The sequence below is a fragment of the Stylophora pistillata genome, chromosome 5 (genome assembly GCF_964205215.1).
Source record: "Stylophora pistillata chromosome 5, jaStyPist1.2, whole genome shotgun sequence".
Classification (NCBI taxonomy): domain Eukaryota; kingdom Metazoa; phylum Cnidaria; class Anthozoa; order Scleractinia; family Pocilloporidae; genus Stylophora; species Stylophora pistillata.
Genome location: NC_142523.1, coordinates 21,641,620 through 21,655,972, shown reverse-complemented (window position 1 = coordinate 21,655,972; position 14,353 = coordinate 21,641,620). Strand labels below are relative to the sequence as shown.

Sequence of the window (14,353 nt, the reverse complement as noted above, 5' to 3'; positions counted from 1 at the left end):
TGTACAAAGGGAGGATAAGCTATCCTTCATCTTGATGATTACATGATTTGTACATGTCATGATGGATAACAAAACATGAACAATAACTTTATTTGAAATCTATTTTACCGAAATTCAGTCAGTTTTTGCAACAGCCAAAGTTTTCAAGTATGCATGTTATTGTAATAAATCTTATTTTTAAATAAAAACCTTCAGTAATATATATAACTCATTTCTCTTAACAATTATCTATTCATAAAAACTTATCAGTAGTTATTATTATTATTATTTCATTAAAATGCTCTTGAAATCTTTCCGCCTTTGCATTTGTCCATTGACTTTGAGTACCAGTTGGAAAGTTGTGGTATAAGGCACCTGGTGACAAATTCCTTAACTTTGAGTACATTTGCTTCCATAAATCTCTCATCAGCAATTATTCTTTGCACATAGATACTCTTTTCTGTCCATACCATGAAGTCACAGTAGCTGTGACCGGTGCAAAATAATTGAGCTCGTACCTGTGTAAATAGAAAAGTGACATAAGCTTGACAGAATTAATTTAGTTTGCCTGGTAAGGATAGCTGTAATTTACGTCGTTTCATTAATGATCAAAAATTTTCTTTCTGCACTAAAAGATTGAAAATATCAAAAACGCAACTGAATCATTAATGCAAGCAAAAGGACAATCAAATTTCACAGTAAAAAAAGAAATTATTACTGTTTACCTGGTAAAAGTATGGATGATTCCACTTCAGCTGATGTTTGCCATCTGGGGTACGTTCGAGACAAAAATTCTTATTTTTCATACATTCAGTCACATCTTTGTCTTTTTGGCAAGATGGACACTGAAATAAAATAAAGGCTCTTGCAATCTTGATTATAATAGTTACCATAATGTTGTTCATAGCAATCAGTTACTGTCATTTATTAAAAAAAAAACTATTATTATTATAAATATGCAGCTTTGGGTGTGCTACACTGCTTGTATAAACATAAGACCACAGTTTAGGCCTAGAATGCCACCATGTTAATGTTTCTTTTGGCTCAAACAAGTGACTAAGACTCACGACATAAGCATAAACTTAGGCATAATGGAAAATTATCCATTCCTTGTGTTTATGTCACTTGCCTCAGACCTGCTTACTAATTACAACCTTATTTACCTATAAGTTAATTTCAATTACACCTTTGCCACAACATTTTCATGAAACCGGTCCATCTGGAGTCACTCCCAGGAATCCATACTCAGTGCTAATGAAGAAGCCAGATTTCTCATCTTAAGCCCTTAGCCAGTCTGTTGTCTTGGACTTGAAAGTAGGCTTCTTTTGCTTCTGCCTCATGATTGCAGCCCCACTTGGTAGCCTTACTGGTAAACTTTACAAGCTCTGGGTGACATATGCTCATTATCAGGCTATGTGATGGTTCCAGAGGACCAGTGACACATGCATATTTGAATTTACTTGCGGTGACTATACCAGTTCTCATTCTGAACCGTAATCTGTAGTTTTCTTGCTTTCCAGTTCGCTATTCAACAGCTAGTTGCTCTTTGGCGTTAATGTCATAAATAAACATCGAAGATGGAACATAAGCATCGGAAAAGCATCATAAGCAACATAAGCATCATAAGTTCCATGAATGCTTGCTTTAAGTCACAGAATGCTTTGACATTTGATAAAAAATCTAGTATTTCATGTTGAGATAAGATGGGAACTTTCGATTTCGTTCGTACTTTCTTATTCACTCCTCGATATTTGCTAAACACAATGTCACTTATCTTAGAGTAAGGAACCTTCATAACTGCAGATGGAAGCACCCAGTATGCCTTTTTATCGGTAAGAGTCAGTGAGTCTCGTTTCTTTGTTCCATTGCCGGGTAAATATCCTTTTTTGAGGTTTTTTTCTACATATTTCGGTATCATTATCAAAATTTACAAGAATGCTACGATAAAAAATCGCGGAGTGGTCCTCCAGGTGCCTGGTAACTAACGGTATGTAAGTTCTAAATCAAAGAAAAAAATTCACTTTTAATGGACATCTTCCTTGGCGTTGCCGTCCTGACTGCTTAAGGTCCCTAATAATAAAAGGGGGCGATTATGGCTTAGCACGGAAAAATTAATGATTTTGAGTTAAGAAATAGTTGATAAAATAGAAGGCTAACTTTTACCAATTCGAATCTTGTTGGCACTGTTAATAATATCTGATACTGATAATTTCAAAGTCGAAATCCTATGGACTCTTTGTACTGTAATTACTTTATGTAGAGAACAATCCAACATATGGAATTATAAGAGGAAAAAAAGGAATGATGTAGGTAATTTTATCCCTTTTTGATTTGTCCATGCTTCTGAAAAAACAATAAACAGGCGTCAAACTCCGTGCGTCTAGGTAACGGATGTTTCCCGCCTATATTTTGACCGAACATGACAATAGCTATTTGCATTATTAACTTTTAAGCAAAGGGTAGATAGAGACAGATGGTTTCCTAAACCTCTTCATATATAAATTGATACCTCTGAGATTTTTTAAAAGTCCTCTTTGCTCTAAACAAGACAGCAGTCAAAAGTAGCGGACGGCCACGAAAAAGAACTTCAAAGGAAACTTAGTTTTGGGTTTTGAGTTGGTTCTTCTGCAACTTCACGATGGCTGGAAATGGATTTATCGTTTCTTTAGCAGTGGCTGATTTTTGTTACGGAATAATAGCTGTTCCTTCAGAGTTTAATTGCGGCTTGATGATTGAGTGCAAATTTAATACAAAAACAATTTTTCCTCTAACATATATATGAGTGTTCATACTTTACCCCTTTGGGGCAAAGTTGATTAGTTTAGAATTGGAACGATATATCACCGTCGTTAAAACCTTTGAAATACATGACTCTTATGAAGAGCTACCGAGTCATTCAAATGGTTCTTACATCTTGGGGAATTCGTTTTCTTTTCAATCTTACAGTATCTCGATGAGACTCGATTCAGTCCATCCTATCAGCGGCTATCTACATTTGCTTTTCGAGATAACGTTGTGTTTTTTTTTTTTTCATCTTTCACCTTTCATCCATGCTTTATGTTGCTTACATGCAGAATTTGAGAAATTCCACCTCAGCTAAGCAATTGTGGTTTAATCAACGGATCGGTCAGATTAAAACTCAGAACACACCAGCAGCAAAATGAGTGGCTTTGGCAACGTGAGTGTTTCTACCATGTTACGAAATAATCATGCGCTATAATGTATTAGTTTTAACAGGTCGGCCGTGGAACAGTTTTCATTATATTGGACCTCTACAAGCGACTACCTGTGGAATAAATCCTATAGCATATGGTGTCTTTAAAAGAGACATAAAGAAAGAGTGTAAAAAGCTTTTTTTCAAAAAACGTCGTTCATTTTACATCTATTTTGGATCTGTCTGTAATGTATTAGTTCGCCTCTTAATTGAAATTTAGATGAAAAACTTCAAATGAAACTAAGATAAATCAGCGGTGAAAGAAACGCAGTGTTGATACAAAATTTTCTACGATTTAGAAAGACTACACATTGAATGTATCGAGGCCTTACTTTTGTGGAGCAACTTTTTCCTTTATAAACTCATTGAGGCTGACTTGAGTTTCAGGTCTAAACCAAGAGTTTGCCTTGTTTATTATCATAAAAGTGTTTTTAAATATATCTTTTTTTCTTCCTCGCAATTACTGTACCTCAATATCATAAGGCCTATTCCACTGTTTTGTCCGTTAAACGATTAAGAACAATTTATTGATGATCAATGACATCAAAACAGACCATTAACAAGGTAAAAAGCTTGGAAATGGGAGCTGCGTTTTCTGACTTTTAGTTTAAAACGTTTGGTTTGCATGCTTTTTTAAAAACCTCTCCATGAGCTGCTCATTGCGGATATGCTATGCTATATTTGATTGATTATATAGTATGTAAGAGAAGAAGAGAAGAAGTAAGATAATATTTTAAATTAACACGTTGTCTCTTTCCTTTGGAAAATTTTCAGTTAAGTCACGTAGCTCCATTCTCTGCCTTTGAAAGCACACACAACCCCCAATTCCTCTATTCGCTCCGACGAAGGGCTAACGCTCGAAACGTCAGCTTTTGTAATCGTTACGGTGGCCAATTTACCACTTCAACTTTTTTGATATATCCAAATTATTTCGTTACTCCCACTGACGCAGCCCCAAACAGTTTCTTTCGAAACTATTAGCCTTTATTCACATGACAAACATTGCCAAGACTTTTGGCCATAGAAACTTTTCATGGAAATGTTTGTCAAAGTCAAAGGCAAACACTTATTGTAAATAAGTTGACTATAATCAAAGATCAAAGTCAAGTAATTCACTGGACTTATTTTAAGGAAGTTTATTAACGGCAAGCGCTTTTATAAAGCTAGGTTTTCTGAAAAATCTTTCATGAAAAGTTTATAGTATTGTGGTGGTGTGTTTAAGAAAGATTCTAAATCTGGAGCATTTGTCAATGACAAGGCGGTAAGTAACGGTGATAGAACTGAGTGGAGTCCAATTCAGTTCGGACTGTAATCATAGGAGCGATGGCAAAATTGGACGACAGCGCAGCAAGAGTCCAATTTGTTTATCACAAGACCGAATTGGACTAAAAAGGGGTTAGACTTAGTGCATCAAAGCGTCCGATTGGAATGTCAGACCTTTGGAGCCTTAAGGGGACTTCACCTAGAGACAGCTATTTGCCTAATTGGCTTTCATGCAAGCTGTAGATGGGGCCAGATGGTTTTACAAAACCTGTAGGTATAAAAACGCCATTTTGTATTCTCGACACTCTAGAAAACTCTCACCACTCTGACAAAGAAAGTTATTAGAAAGTCCCAGAAATTCATTCAGAAGAAATCCAATGGAAACGTACGTAGTTCTGTCTTCTCGCCTTGTTCCTTTGCATCCCCACGATAGTTACAAATGAATTTGACATCTTCCTCGTCTGCAGTAAACCTCAGTTTTTCTCCGTCGCAAAATTTTGAAATCCATGACTTTTATATTACGAGCTTAAGCACCAACAAGTCATTGAAATGGTTTTTGAATCACAAGGAAAGACTCTGACCGCATTTGTACAAGGCTAATTGTATCCCTTTTAAGCGGTAATCTCGGGCATCACTTTTATGTTTTGATATGTTTCTTGCTATTTACAAGCAGAACTCTACAGATCGCACGTTAGTGAAACAATTGCAGTTTAATCAACGGGTCGCTTCGGCTAAAAACTTAGGGCAGGTCAGCATTAAAATGGGTGACATTGGTAACGGGTCGAAGAATTAAACTGTCGTTAGATGAAACTCTCGCCAACTTGTCCGAATTGTTTTGGCAGCAGCGTGATAACTCCCTAAAATCATTTTAGTTCAAATTTTCATTGATTTAATTTCTTGAATAATTCTAACGGTTAAACGAATATCTGCCAACTTACAAATTGTTGTTAACTTCAAAGAGCTGTTCAAGAAATGTTGTTGTCTCTGTGTCAATAATTTATGACTCAGTTCCATTTACTTTTGAGTGTTTTGTGCAGCTGAGTTGTGCAAATAGATGGCGAGGTTGAATTGTGTACAATACTATAACGACATTTCATAGCCAATCAATCAATAACTAAATCAATCAATCAACTTTATTTAACGAGAGTAACACGGGACAGTACTTCAACTGAGTAACTAGTGGCCCTCTAAACTAAATTTATAAAACAAAGTTAAGTAACAAAAGATATGTCGTAAAGAAAAGGAAGTACAAATGTATGCATGAATAGGACCAACAATAGGAAAAACTATATTACATTTATAAAAATATTCTTCCAATGAATATCTGCAAACTATAATTACAATACAAATACAGCTAGGATAGGTCGAGCGAGATGAAGGTTATGAAAGGCTATGAATAAAATTAAGTTTCAGTTGCGCTAAAATGATCAACGTTATTGTATCTGGTTAAAAAATGTCTATAAATAGCCTTTCTAGATGAGGTTACACATGTTTCTTTCTTAAGGTTAATGGGCAGGGAGTTACAGAGCCTGGTTGTGGACACGCTAAAAGTTCTCCCTCCCTCAGATTCACGATTATATATGGGGTAGACGAGGCCTTTAAGGCACTGCACCGCCCACCGCGTGTGTGTAAATCTGCATAGCATTTAAGAAGGTCATACATGTAGCTGGAGCAGTTTCCTTGAAGGCGCTTAAGGACTAGTAAGCACTTATTGATTTTAGCTTCATCATAAAATGGGAGCCACCCTAATTTATTAAAGAGTTTTACGCTATTTGATCTTGTGTCGGCTCCAAAATTACTCGGGCAGCACGTTTTTGAAGCTTGAGGATTCTCGTTATATTATCAGCTGAGCAGTTTGACCAGATAGTTGACCCATAAAACATTACTTGTTTGATCAAAGCATTTTAGTAAAGTATGCGCTGTTCAATAGGGATTAATCTCCTTATCTTTCTAAGAACCGCTACTCTCCTGGACAATTTCTTACAGAGTTCCTCGACGTGTACATTAAAGCTTAAGTTTTTGTCAATAATAAGCTCCTAGAGTTTCTGACTATCAACCTGTTCTATGTCAGGGTTAGCAAGTTTGAGCTTCAGTAAACAATTGTCAAGCTTGCATGGTATGCGTTTCCCTGTAACAAGGAGACATTTCGTCTTCGCAGCGTTTGTAACCATTTTGTTAGCAGCTGACCACTGTGAGACGTCATCTAAGTCCTGTTGGAGGGCTGATGACATGGCAGTAAGTGAATTAGTCACGTCTGATGATAAATTGAGAGTGGTGTCATCCGCGTAGATGTATACGGCAGAATGCGTTGCCGCCGATGGCAGATCGTTAATGAGTAAGAGAACAAAATGGGGCCTAAAATACTCCCTTGCGGTACTCCAGCCGACATAGCTCTTGGGGAGGAATGACAGTCATTGATGTGTACATACTGTGTGCGTCCACTTAGGTAACTGCGTAGTAATTCCAGTTCGCTATTACATACCCAATAACCTTTCAATTTCTCTAAGAGCAGACCATGATCTATGAGATCAAAAGCCTATTTATAGTCAATAAACGCAAGCCCCGATACTCTGTTCTTGTCCAAGTCAAAGAGCAGCTGATCGACTAGACGGATAAGGGCGGTCTCGGTGGAGTGAAATGTGCGGAAACCGGACTGAAACCTGTGTAGTAGAGCGTTTTCCTCACTGAAGTCGCAAAGGTGATCACGGATATGCTTGTCGAGTAATTTAGAGAGTATCGGAACCAAACAATCACAAATACTTAAATCCATGTGTAGTGTGGTGCTGCAACTTTGTGCGAACTTAAATTTTTGTCTGCTTGGTACGATCATCAATCGCGATTGCACCATTGTTAGGACTTTGCTCTCCTAAAACTTTGTATTTGTTGCAATAATTTATTTATTTGCTAAAAGCTCTTTTTAGAAAGAGCCTTTTCCTTTTTATTGCACGAATAGAATTTGGAGACGACTAGGCCCAGAGTTGTTCATTTGAATTGATTTGTAAACTTGTTGTTTGCAACTCGCGCCATACAAATTCGCAAAAGGATCGTATGTGAGATAGATATATTTCCATCCATTTTTCCACTGCGTAAAAACTCTTTAGAACCGGCTCCTTAAAAAAAAAAACAACGGCTTTTGACTTGGTTGACTTCTACGCAAATTGTATGTACACGAGAGCAGATGAATTTATAAAGCCATCATGTAATTTTTTTTTCTTTGTAAGACACTTGATAAATTTCTTTTCTCTAACAAAAGGAGCTATTGAAAAATCCTATACAGCCTTTCCGAAACAAGTCAATGGAAACGTGGTTCTGTGGGTTCTTCGTTTGTTCCTTTCCATTCTAACGATGACTGGATATTCCAGATTCTGCTTGTCTTGAAAACCAACGATTTATGGCTTCGCCCTAGTGCCAGACGGATGCTTACAGCCTATTTGTGACGACATGCTATTAGCGTATTTAGCCTATTCACAAATTTTATAAGGGTCCAGAGGTTCACGTATTTACAATTTATATATATGTTTATAGAAACTGATCCTTCAGAAAACTTTTAAAACACCTCGTCGCTTAAAACAATAAAGCAGTTGGAAAGACCTGAACGACCACAAAGACAAAGTTCAATGGAAAAGTGGTTTTGGGTTCTCGCCTGGTTTCTTTCCACCCTAACTATGGCTGGAAATGGATTTGTCGTTTCGGGTTTTTTTGCAGAAAACGTCAGTTTTATACAAAAACCAACACATTCATCTTGTCTTTAGCAGTGGCTTATTTTCCTGTTGGGATGATGGCCATTCCTTCACGTTTTCTTTGTAACATGGTAAATGAGTGCGTCTCCGATGAAAAAATATTTCCTATCTTATATGTGTGGGTGTTTATACTTTATGCTTCTGGAACAAACTTATCTAGCTTAGTAGAAGAACGCTATATCACCGTCGTGAAACCTTTGACTACTTGACTTTTATGAAGCGCCGCCGAGTCATTAGAATGGCTCTTACATCTTGGGCATTTCCTTTTATTTTTACTGTCATTGTATTGTGGATGTGACTCAATGAAATCCATCGTATCAGTGCCTATTTGCATTTGTTTTTCGAGATAATATTATGTGTAATTTTAATATTTTGCCTTACATCCATGTTCTTTATTGTTTATAAGCAGAACTCGAGAGATCGAACTTTAGTCGAGCAATTGAATTTTAATCAACGGGTCGCTACAGGCAAGACCCAAAGAGCTCAGTGGTAAAATGGGTGGCTTTGGTAATGTGTGTGTTTCTAGTGTGTTACGGAACATTCATGCGTTGTACTTTGTTAGTTTTAACGTGTCGTAAAATTGAATGTAACGATTTTCAATACAAAGTACCTTTACAAGTTATTAACTCCGAAATAAACCCTATAGCTTTCTTCAAAAGAGACATAAAGCAAGAATGTAAAAGGCTCTTTTTTAAAAAAAGCGTCGTTGATTTACTAAAGAACAGTTCTTGAGCTAGTTAGACTTCAGTTGATGCAACTTAACAATTTCATGAGACCTCGATCACGACCGGTTGTGGATCCGTCAGTGATACGTTTTAAAACTCTTATCAGAGTGATATAGATAAAAAGGTTTTCAATGAAACAGAGATAACCCAAGAGTATAAAAATCTCGTCCTGATGTTGTATGCATTTCTAAGATATAAGAGTATATAAGGAATAAAGTGAGGCTCAAGTTTGCTGAAGTAAATCTTTTCCTCGAAACAATACAGCTGAACTGGATTTTAGTCTGAATCATCTGGTTCTTAAAACCACGAGTTTGTTTTGCGTATGATAAAGCATAAACGCATAATAATGTTCCTCCTCAATGTGTGTGCCTCTAAAAGCCTACAGATCATCTGGTCCACTGTGATGTCCCTTCAATGTTCAACATTACGCCACATTTATTGTGACTGCTTCATTGTCAACTCGTATTTTCGCCTTTACCTTAACTAGATTTAAGGTAATCTCAAGGCTTGCAAACTATGGCTGTTCAATCACAGAACCGAAATCTTTGTAAATTGCTTCGTATTCTACCTATACGTACTCGGCAATGATGCTTTGCCTTAGCTGGGTGCTTGATGGTACTCATTACCAACACGATGTTTGAATCCATTGTAATCGGTATTTACATCAGGCTCGAGTCATATTGCATCGTTCCATTCAAATGAATATCACTAAAGGACAAATGCTACGAAGGGAACATGAAACAACAGAGAGAAATAAACACTTCCGAGAAAACCGTTATCTCGTACATTTGAGCTTCATGCTTTCTCTCTGTATTGACTATTTCGCCTGTACTTCACACAATAATACTAGTCTGAATCATCTGGCTCTTAACACCACGAGTTTGCTTTGCGTATGATAAAGAAAAAGGCGAAAACGCTCTTTCCGTAAAAAGCTTTATTCAAAATTTGATTTCAATCAATTTACTTTAATCACTGAGTCCACATCGATCTCGGCATCTGTTCCCAGCATGTCCCGAAGCACCCGGAGAATTTCTTTCGCATGAGTTTTTTGTCGCTTGTATTTTAAATCGTCGAATGTACGATTAGAAAGGCAAATTGACATGCTAAGTTTAAAGCAGAAAAAATTTTTGAACAGCTGTTCTAAACGAATCCGAACAAATACATTCCTTGCCCGACAATAAAATAAAGCGCAAGAGTTCAACGTACAGCCTCTCGGCTGCTTATAAGTCGACATTATAGACAGCCGGCTCATATATTAGTTAATCTTTTACATATCGATTGGTTGTAGTGACAAAATTGATGATAAAATCTACATTTTTATTTAACTTTATGAATTGGAAGGTTTCAAAGACCAAAAGTAGAGCGCCACCCTCATTTCATCCAGAATCCGCTCGACATATTCCAAATCTCTTTCTTTTTTTTTTTTTTTTTTTTTTGAGCAAAGTTGAATCACTTGCTTCCGATCCTCTTTTCTTTTATTAAGCTCTACGAAACTGGGAAAGAGATATAACGTCTCTTTAAATGCAACATGACTCAGGCTATGTTTCATCATTACTTTTGATCAGCCTGAGCGCGTCTGACCCATTAGTAACTTATTACTAATTCTAGTATTAAACAACAACAAACATATGAAACATATGTGTGAACTGCGGTTATGAGACGTATATGAGAACGATCCTTCGCAGTAAAGCACTATTTGAGCAATAGTGAAAATCAGACCTGAAAAAAATTTCAGGCCTGTACGGGATTCGAACCACTGACCTCTGCGATACTAGTGCAGCACTCTACCAATTGAGCTAACAATTGGTTATCATCAATTTTGATTTATCATCTACGGGTTTATGTCGAATTAATTTGATGGCCTGCTCCCAGTTGGCTTGTTAGCTCAATTGGTAGAGCGCTGCACTAGTATCGCAGAGGTCAGTGGTTCGAATCCCGTACAGGCTTGAAATTTTTTTCAGGTCTGATTTTCACTATTGCTCAAATAGTGCTTTACTGCGAAGGATCGTTCTCATATACGTAATTCTAGTATTATTGCATTTTGAAGGAGAATATATGTTTTCCTCTGACAATCTACTATAGTACTGATAATGGGTTAGAAAGCACATCGGGTGATAATAATAATATTAATAATAATAAAAAACAGTATTCATGTTTTGATATCAAATTCAGATCGGTACGTGCATTTGATAAAAAACCAAAAAACAAAACAAAACAAAACAAAGAACAGGCGTTAACCTCCGTGTGTAAGAGCGTCTGACAAAAACATTTAAAAGGTGAATGATGTTTGCAGCTTTAAGTGACATGATTGTGGTTATTGGCCTAATTGGCTTTTACGCAAACAGTAGATTGAGCCGGATGGTTTTAAAAACCTAACAATATACAATGTAGACGTAATTTTTCTTTCTTAAAACACTTTTAAAACACTTCACGCTCTAACGAACGGGCAACTGAATATCTCTGTACAGCAATTGAGACGGAAATCAATGAAAACTTCGGTTTGGGTTTTCGCCTGGTTCCTTTCCATCGTCAAGATAGCTGAACATGGATTTGTCATCTTCCTTGTCTGCTGTAAACGTCAGCTTCGCACTAAAACCAACACATTCGTGTAGTGTATTGACTGCACGCTAGAGTGTTATTTTACGAAACGGTTTATTTGTTGAACTCCAAGTCTTTTACAACCGTGCCGAGCTCTGCTCTCTCCCACTTACTAACTGGGAAATTACATGATTGACGGGTAACAAACGACAACCGGAAGTGGTCACTACAATTCCTAGTGTCTTTAGCTTTGGATAATTTTTGTGTTGGGATGATTGCTGTTTCCTCACACTTCTCCACCATGGCACATGAATGCGCTTCCGATAAAAAGGCAAGATTACTTGTGATATATGCCAGAGTGTTTATAGTTCACGCTTCTGGTACGAACTTGTTTAGTTTAGTCTTGGAACACTTTATCGCTGTGGTTAAACCTTTGAAATACTTTACTTAAGTGAAGCGCCGACGAGTCATTCATATGGTTCTTACATCTTGGGGAATTCCTTTTCTTTTCACTCTGACTCTGTTGTCGAGAGAATTCACTTCAGATGATCGTATCAATAGCTATTTGTTTTTGCTTTTCGAGGTAATCCTATGCATGATTTGAATCCTTTGCCTGGCATCCATGTTTCTTGTTGTTTTAAAGCAGAAATCTAGCGATAACTTTTTGGTTAGGCAACTGCAGTTTAATCAAAGGGTATCTAAAAAAAAAACTCAAAACAGGTCAGCGGAAAGATGGGTGGCATTCGTAACGTGTGTGTTTCTTTCATGTTACGGTATGTTTATGCGTCGTAGTTTTATACTTTTGACTGGTAATTGATGTGACGATCTTCGTTACAAAGGACCTATACAAGTTATTAACTTTGGGATAAACCCTTTTGCTTATGTTTTCTTCATGGCCGGAGACATAAAACAAGAATGTAGAAGACTTCTCAAAAGACGTCGTTGACAAAGAGGAGTTTTCTTTTTTTCATTCATTCAATTATATTCATGAATGATATTTGTTTAGGTAACATTATAACATGATTTCCAGAGGAAGTTGGGATCAATCAGCGCGAAAAAAAAGTTTATATGTGCTAAAAGCATTGTAGTAACCCGCAGGGCGAGTTTCCTTTCTTTTAATATTTTTTTAAATATTGTCATTTGATTTTGATATCATCAATTTCTGTTTCTTCTGGGTAATCTTTATTTGGAATCCTGTTAACAGTGATATTACATTTCCAAACATTTTTTTGATACATGTACATCGAGACTTTTCTTCGAAATGTTTGTCAAAAATGATTTAAACTAGACTATCTAACAAGTTCGAAAATCATTAATTTATTTGACTAATGTGGAAGAAATTTTTAATGGTAAACGCTCTCGGAAAATGGTCGAGTCCTTAGTTATAGCGACGAATAGATCTTCGTATCCTGTTATAGCCTTAGCTTTCAAAGTAAAGGAGAATTTCTGAAGAGCCATTCCCAGCGAATCAGAACACATAGTTTGCATACTAGTATAATACTTATCAAAATAAATTGTTCCTAAATAAATTGTGAAACTCTAACTTTGGATCTGTATCTTTATCTGTAAAAAAGGGCCTCTGTCCATTTGACACGACATGAGGTTATATTCCAGTTGTTCCTTTGCAAATCGATTTATTCAAGAAACAAAAAAAAATTATCCGTTATCCTGATCACTTTTCGCTGTAGATTGGCAGTTTTCAAATAAGATCAGCAGAAAACCATCTTTGCCCGTTCAAAATCCGTCTAATTTATTCCAAATCCATTCAGGATCAAAAATGGAACATTTTCCTCTTCACGCATTTAATGAGATCCAAATTGGGATAGAAATAAAATGTCCCCGTTGTGCTATAACCAAAATTTCTCAGGTTTTTGTTTCATCCCCATTCTCTGATCGGCCTACACAAATGGGAAAAAAGGAAGATATCAAGATTTTTTTAATCATATCAAAATGATGTGAAGATCATGAAGCGGTAACTCGCATTCGCAGCTTAAGGTCCATTCGTTGAAAAAAAAAAAAAAGAGGGAAAAAAAATCAGAGGGAAGGAAAACGGCTTTATAATATTTCCACGATAATTTTATGTTTATGAGTTTACGTGCAAAGTCTTTAAACTAAATCAGCTTAAAGAGATTGCAGAGGAGGTAAAACTTGATTTAATTCGTAAGCCTAGCGCTTCCCTGAGGTCTGAGAAGATTTGCCTGTCGATCCGTGTGTAATGCATTAAATTATATGTTTGAAATTGATTTTTAGCCAAAGAGCTTACAATGGAACTGAGATAAATAACCCAGTGTAACAGTATACGAATTTCAGGGTATTATTGACATCCACATGTCATATGAAATATATTGAGACCCTTCTTTGCTGGAGGAAGCTAATTACTTTTTCAAATTATTGAGGCCGACTGGGAATTCAGTCTAACAAATAGCTGGTTCCTAAATTTACTATATTTACTAGTACATTTTAATGAAAGTGTGAAAACATATCATAATCCTTTCTCGAATTTGTTGAGTTTCTACAACAGCCTGTTCTCTTTAATGTTTAAGAACATCATATTTACAGGGAACCTCAAACGGTCAGCACGGCAACGCCTGACGAAAAAGCTGATAAAAAAGTGAATTTAAAATTTCTATCTATGAAATAATGAAGATAGTAAGCGCACTCTGATTGGTCAATTGCCAATCAAGAAGAGAGCTTGTAATCACATCTGTGACGTCGCGCTTCTTACGATGAATGTTTGCCAGCACAATTCAAAGAAAAAAAAACTCACAAGTCGCGGTGGACGATTTTACTTCTCGATTTTCTTGTCAGGCTAGCAAATCAACAAAGTTTACTTCACTCTCAATAGCGATGAAGCACATGCAGTGACTTTCAGTTTCAGCTCAATCAAATGCCTC

General features: G+C 36.5%; 1 pseudogene; it reads right to left on the bottom strand.

The window, feature by feature from the left end:
* Window positions 1-272: 272 nt before the first annotated feature.
* LOC148730792 (uncharacterized) lies at window positions 273-1,897 on the bottom strand (annotated as a pseudogene).
* Window positions 1,898-14,353: the final 12,456 nt, after the last annotated feature.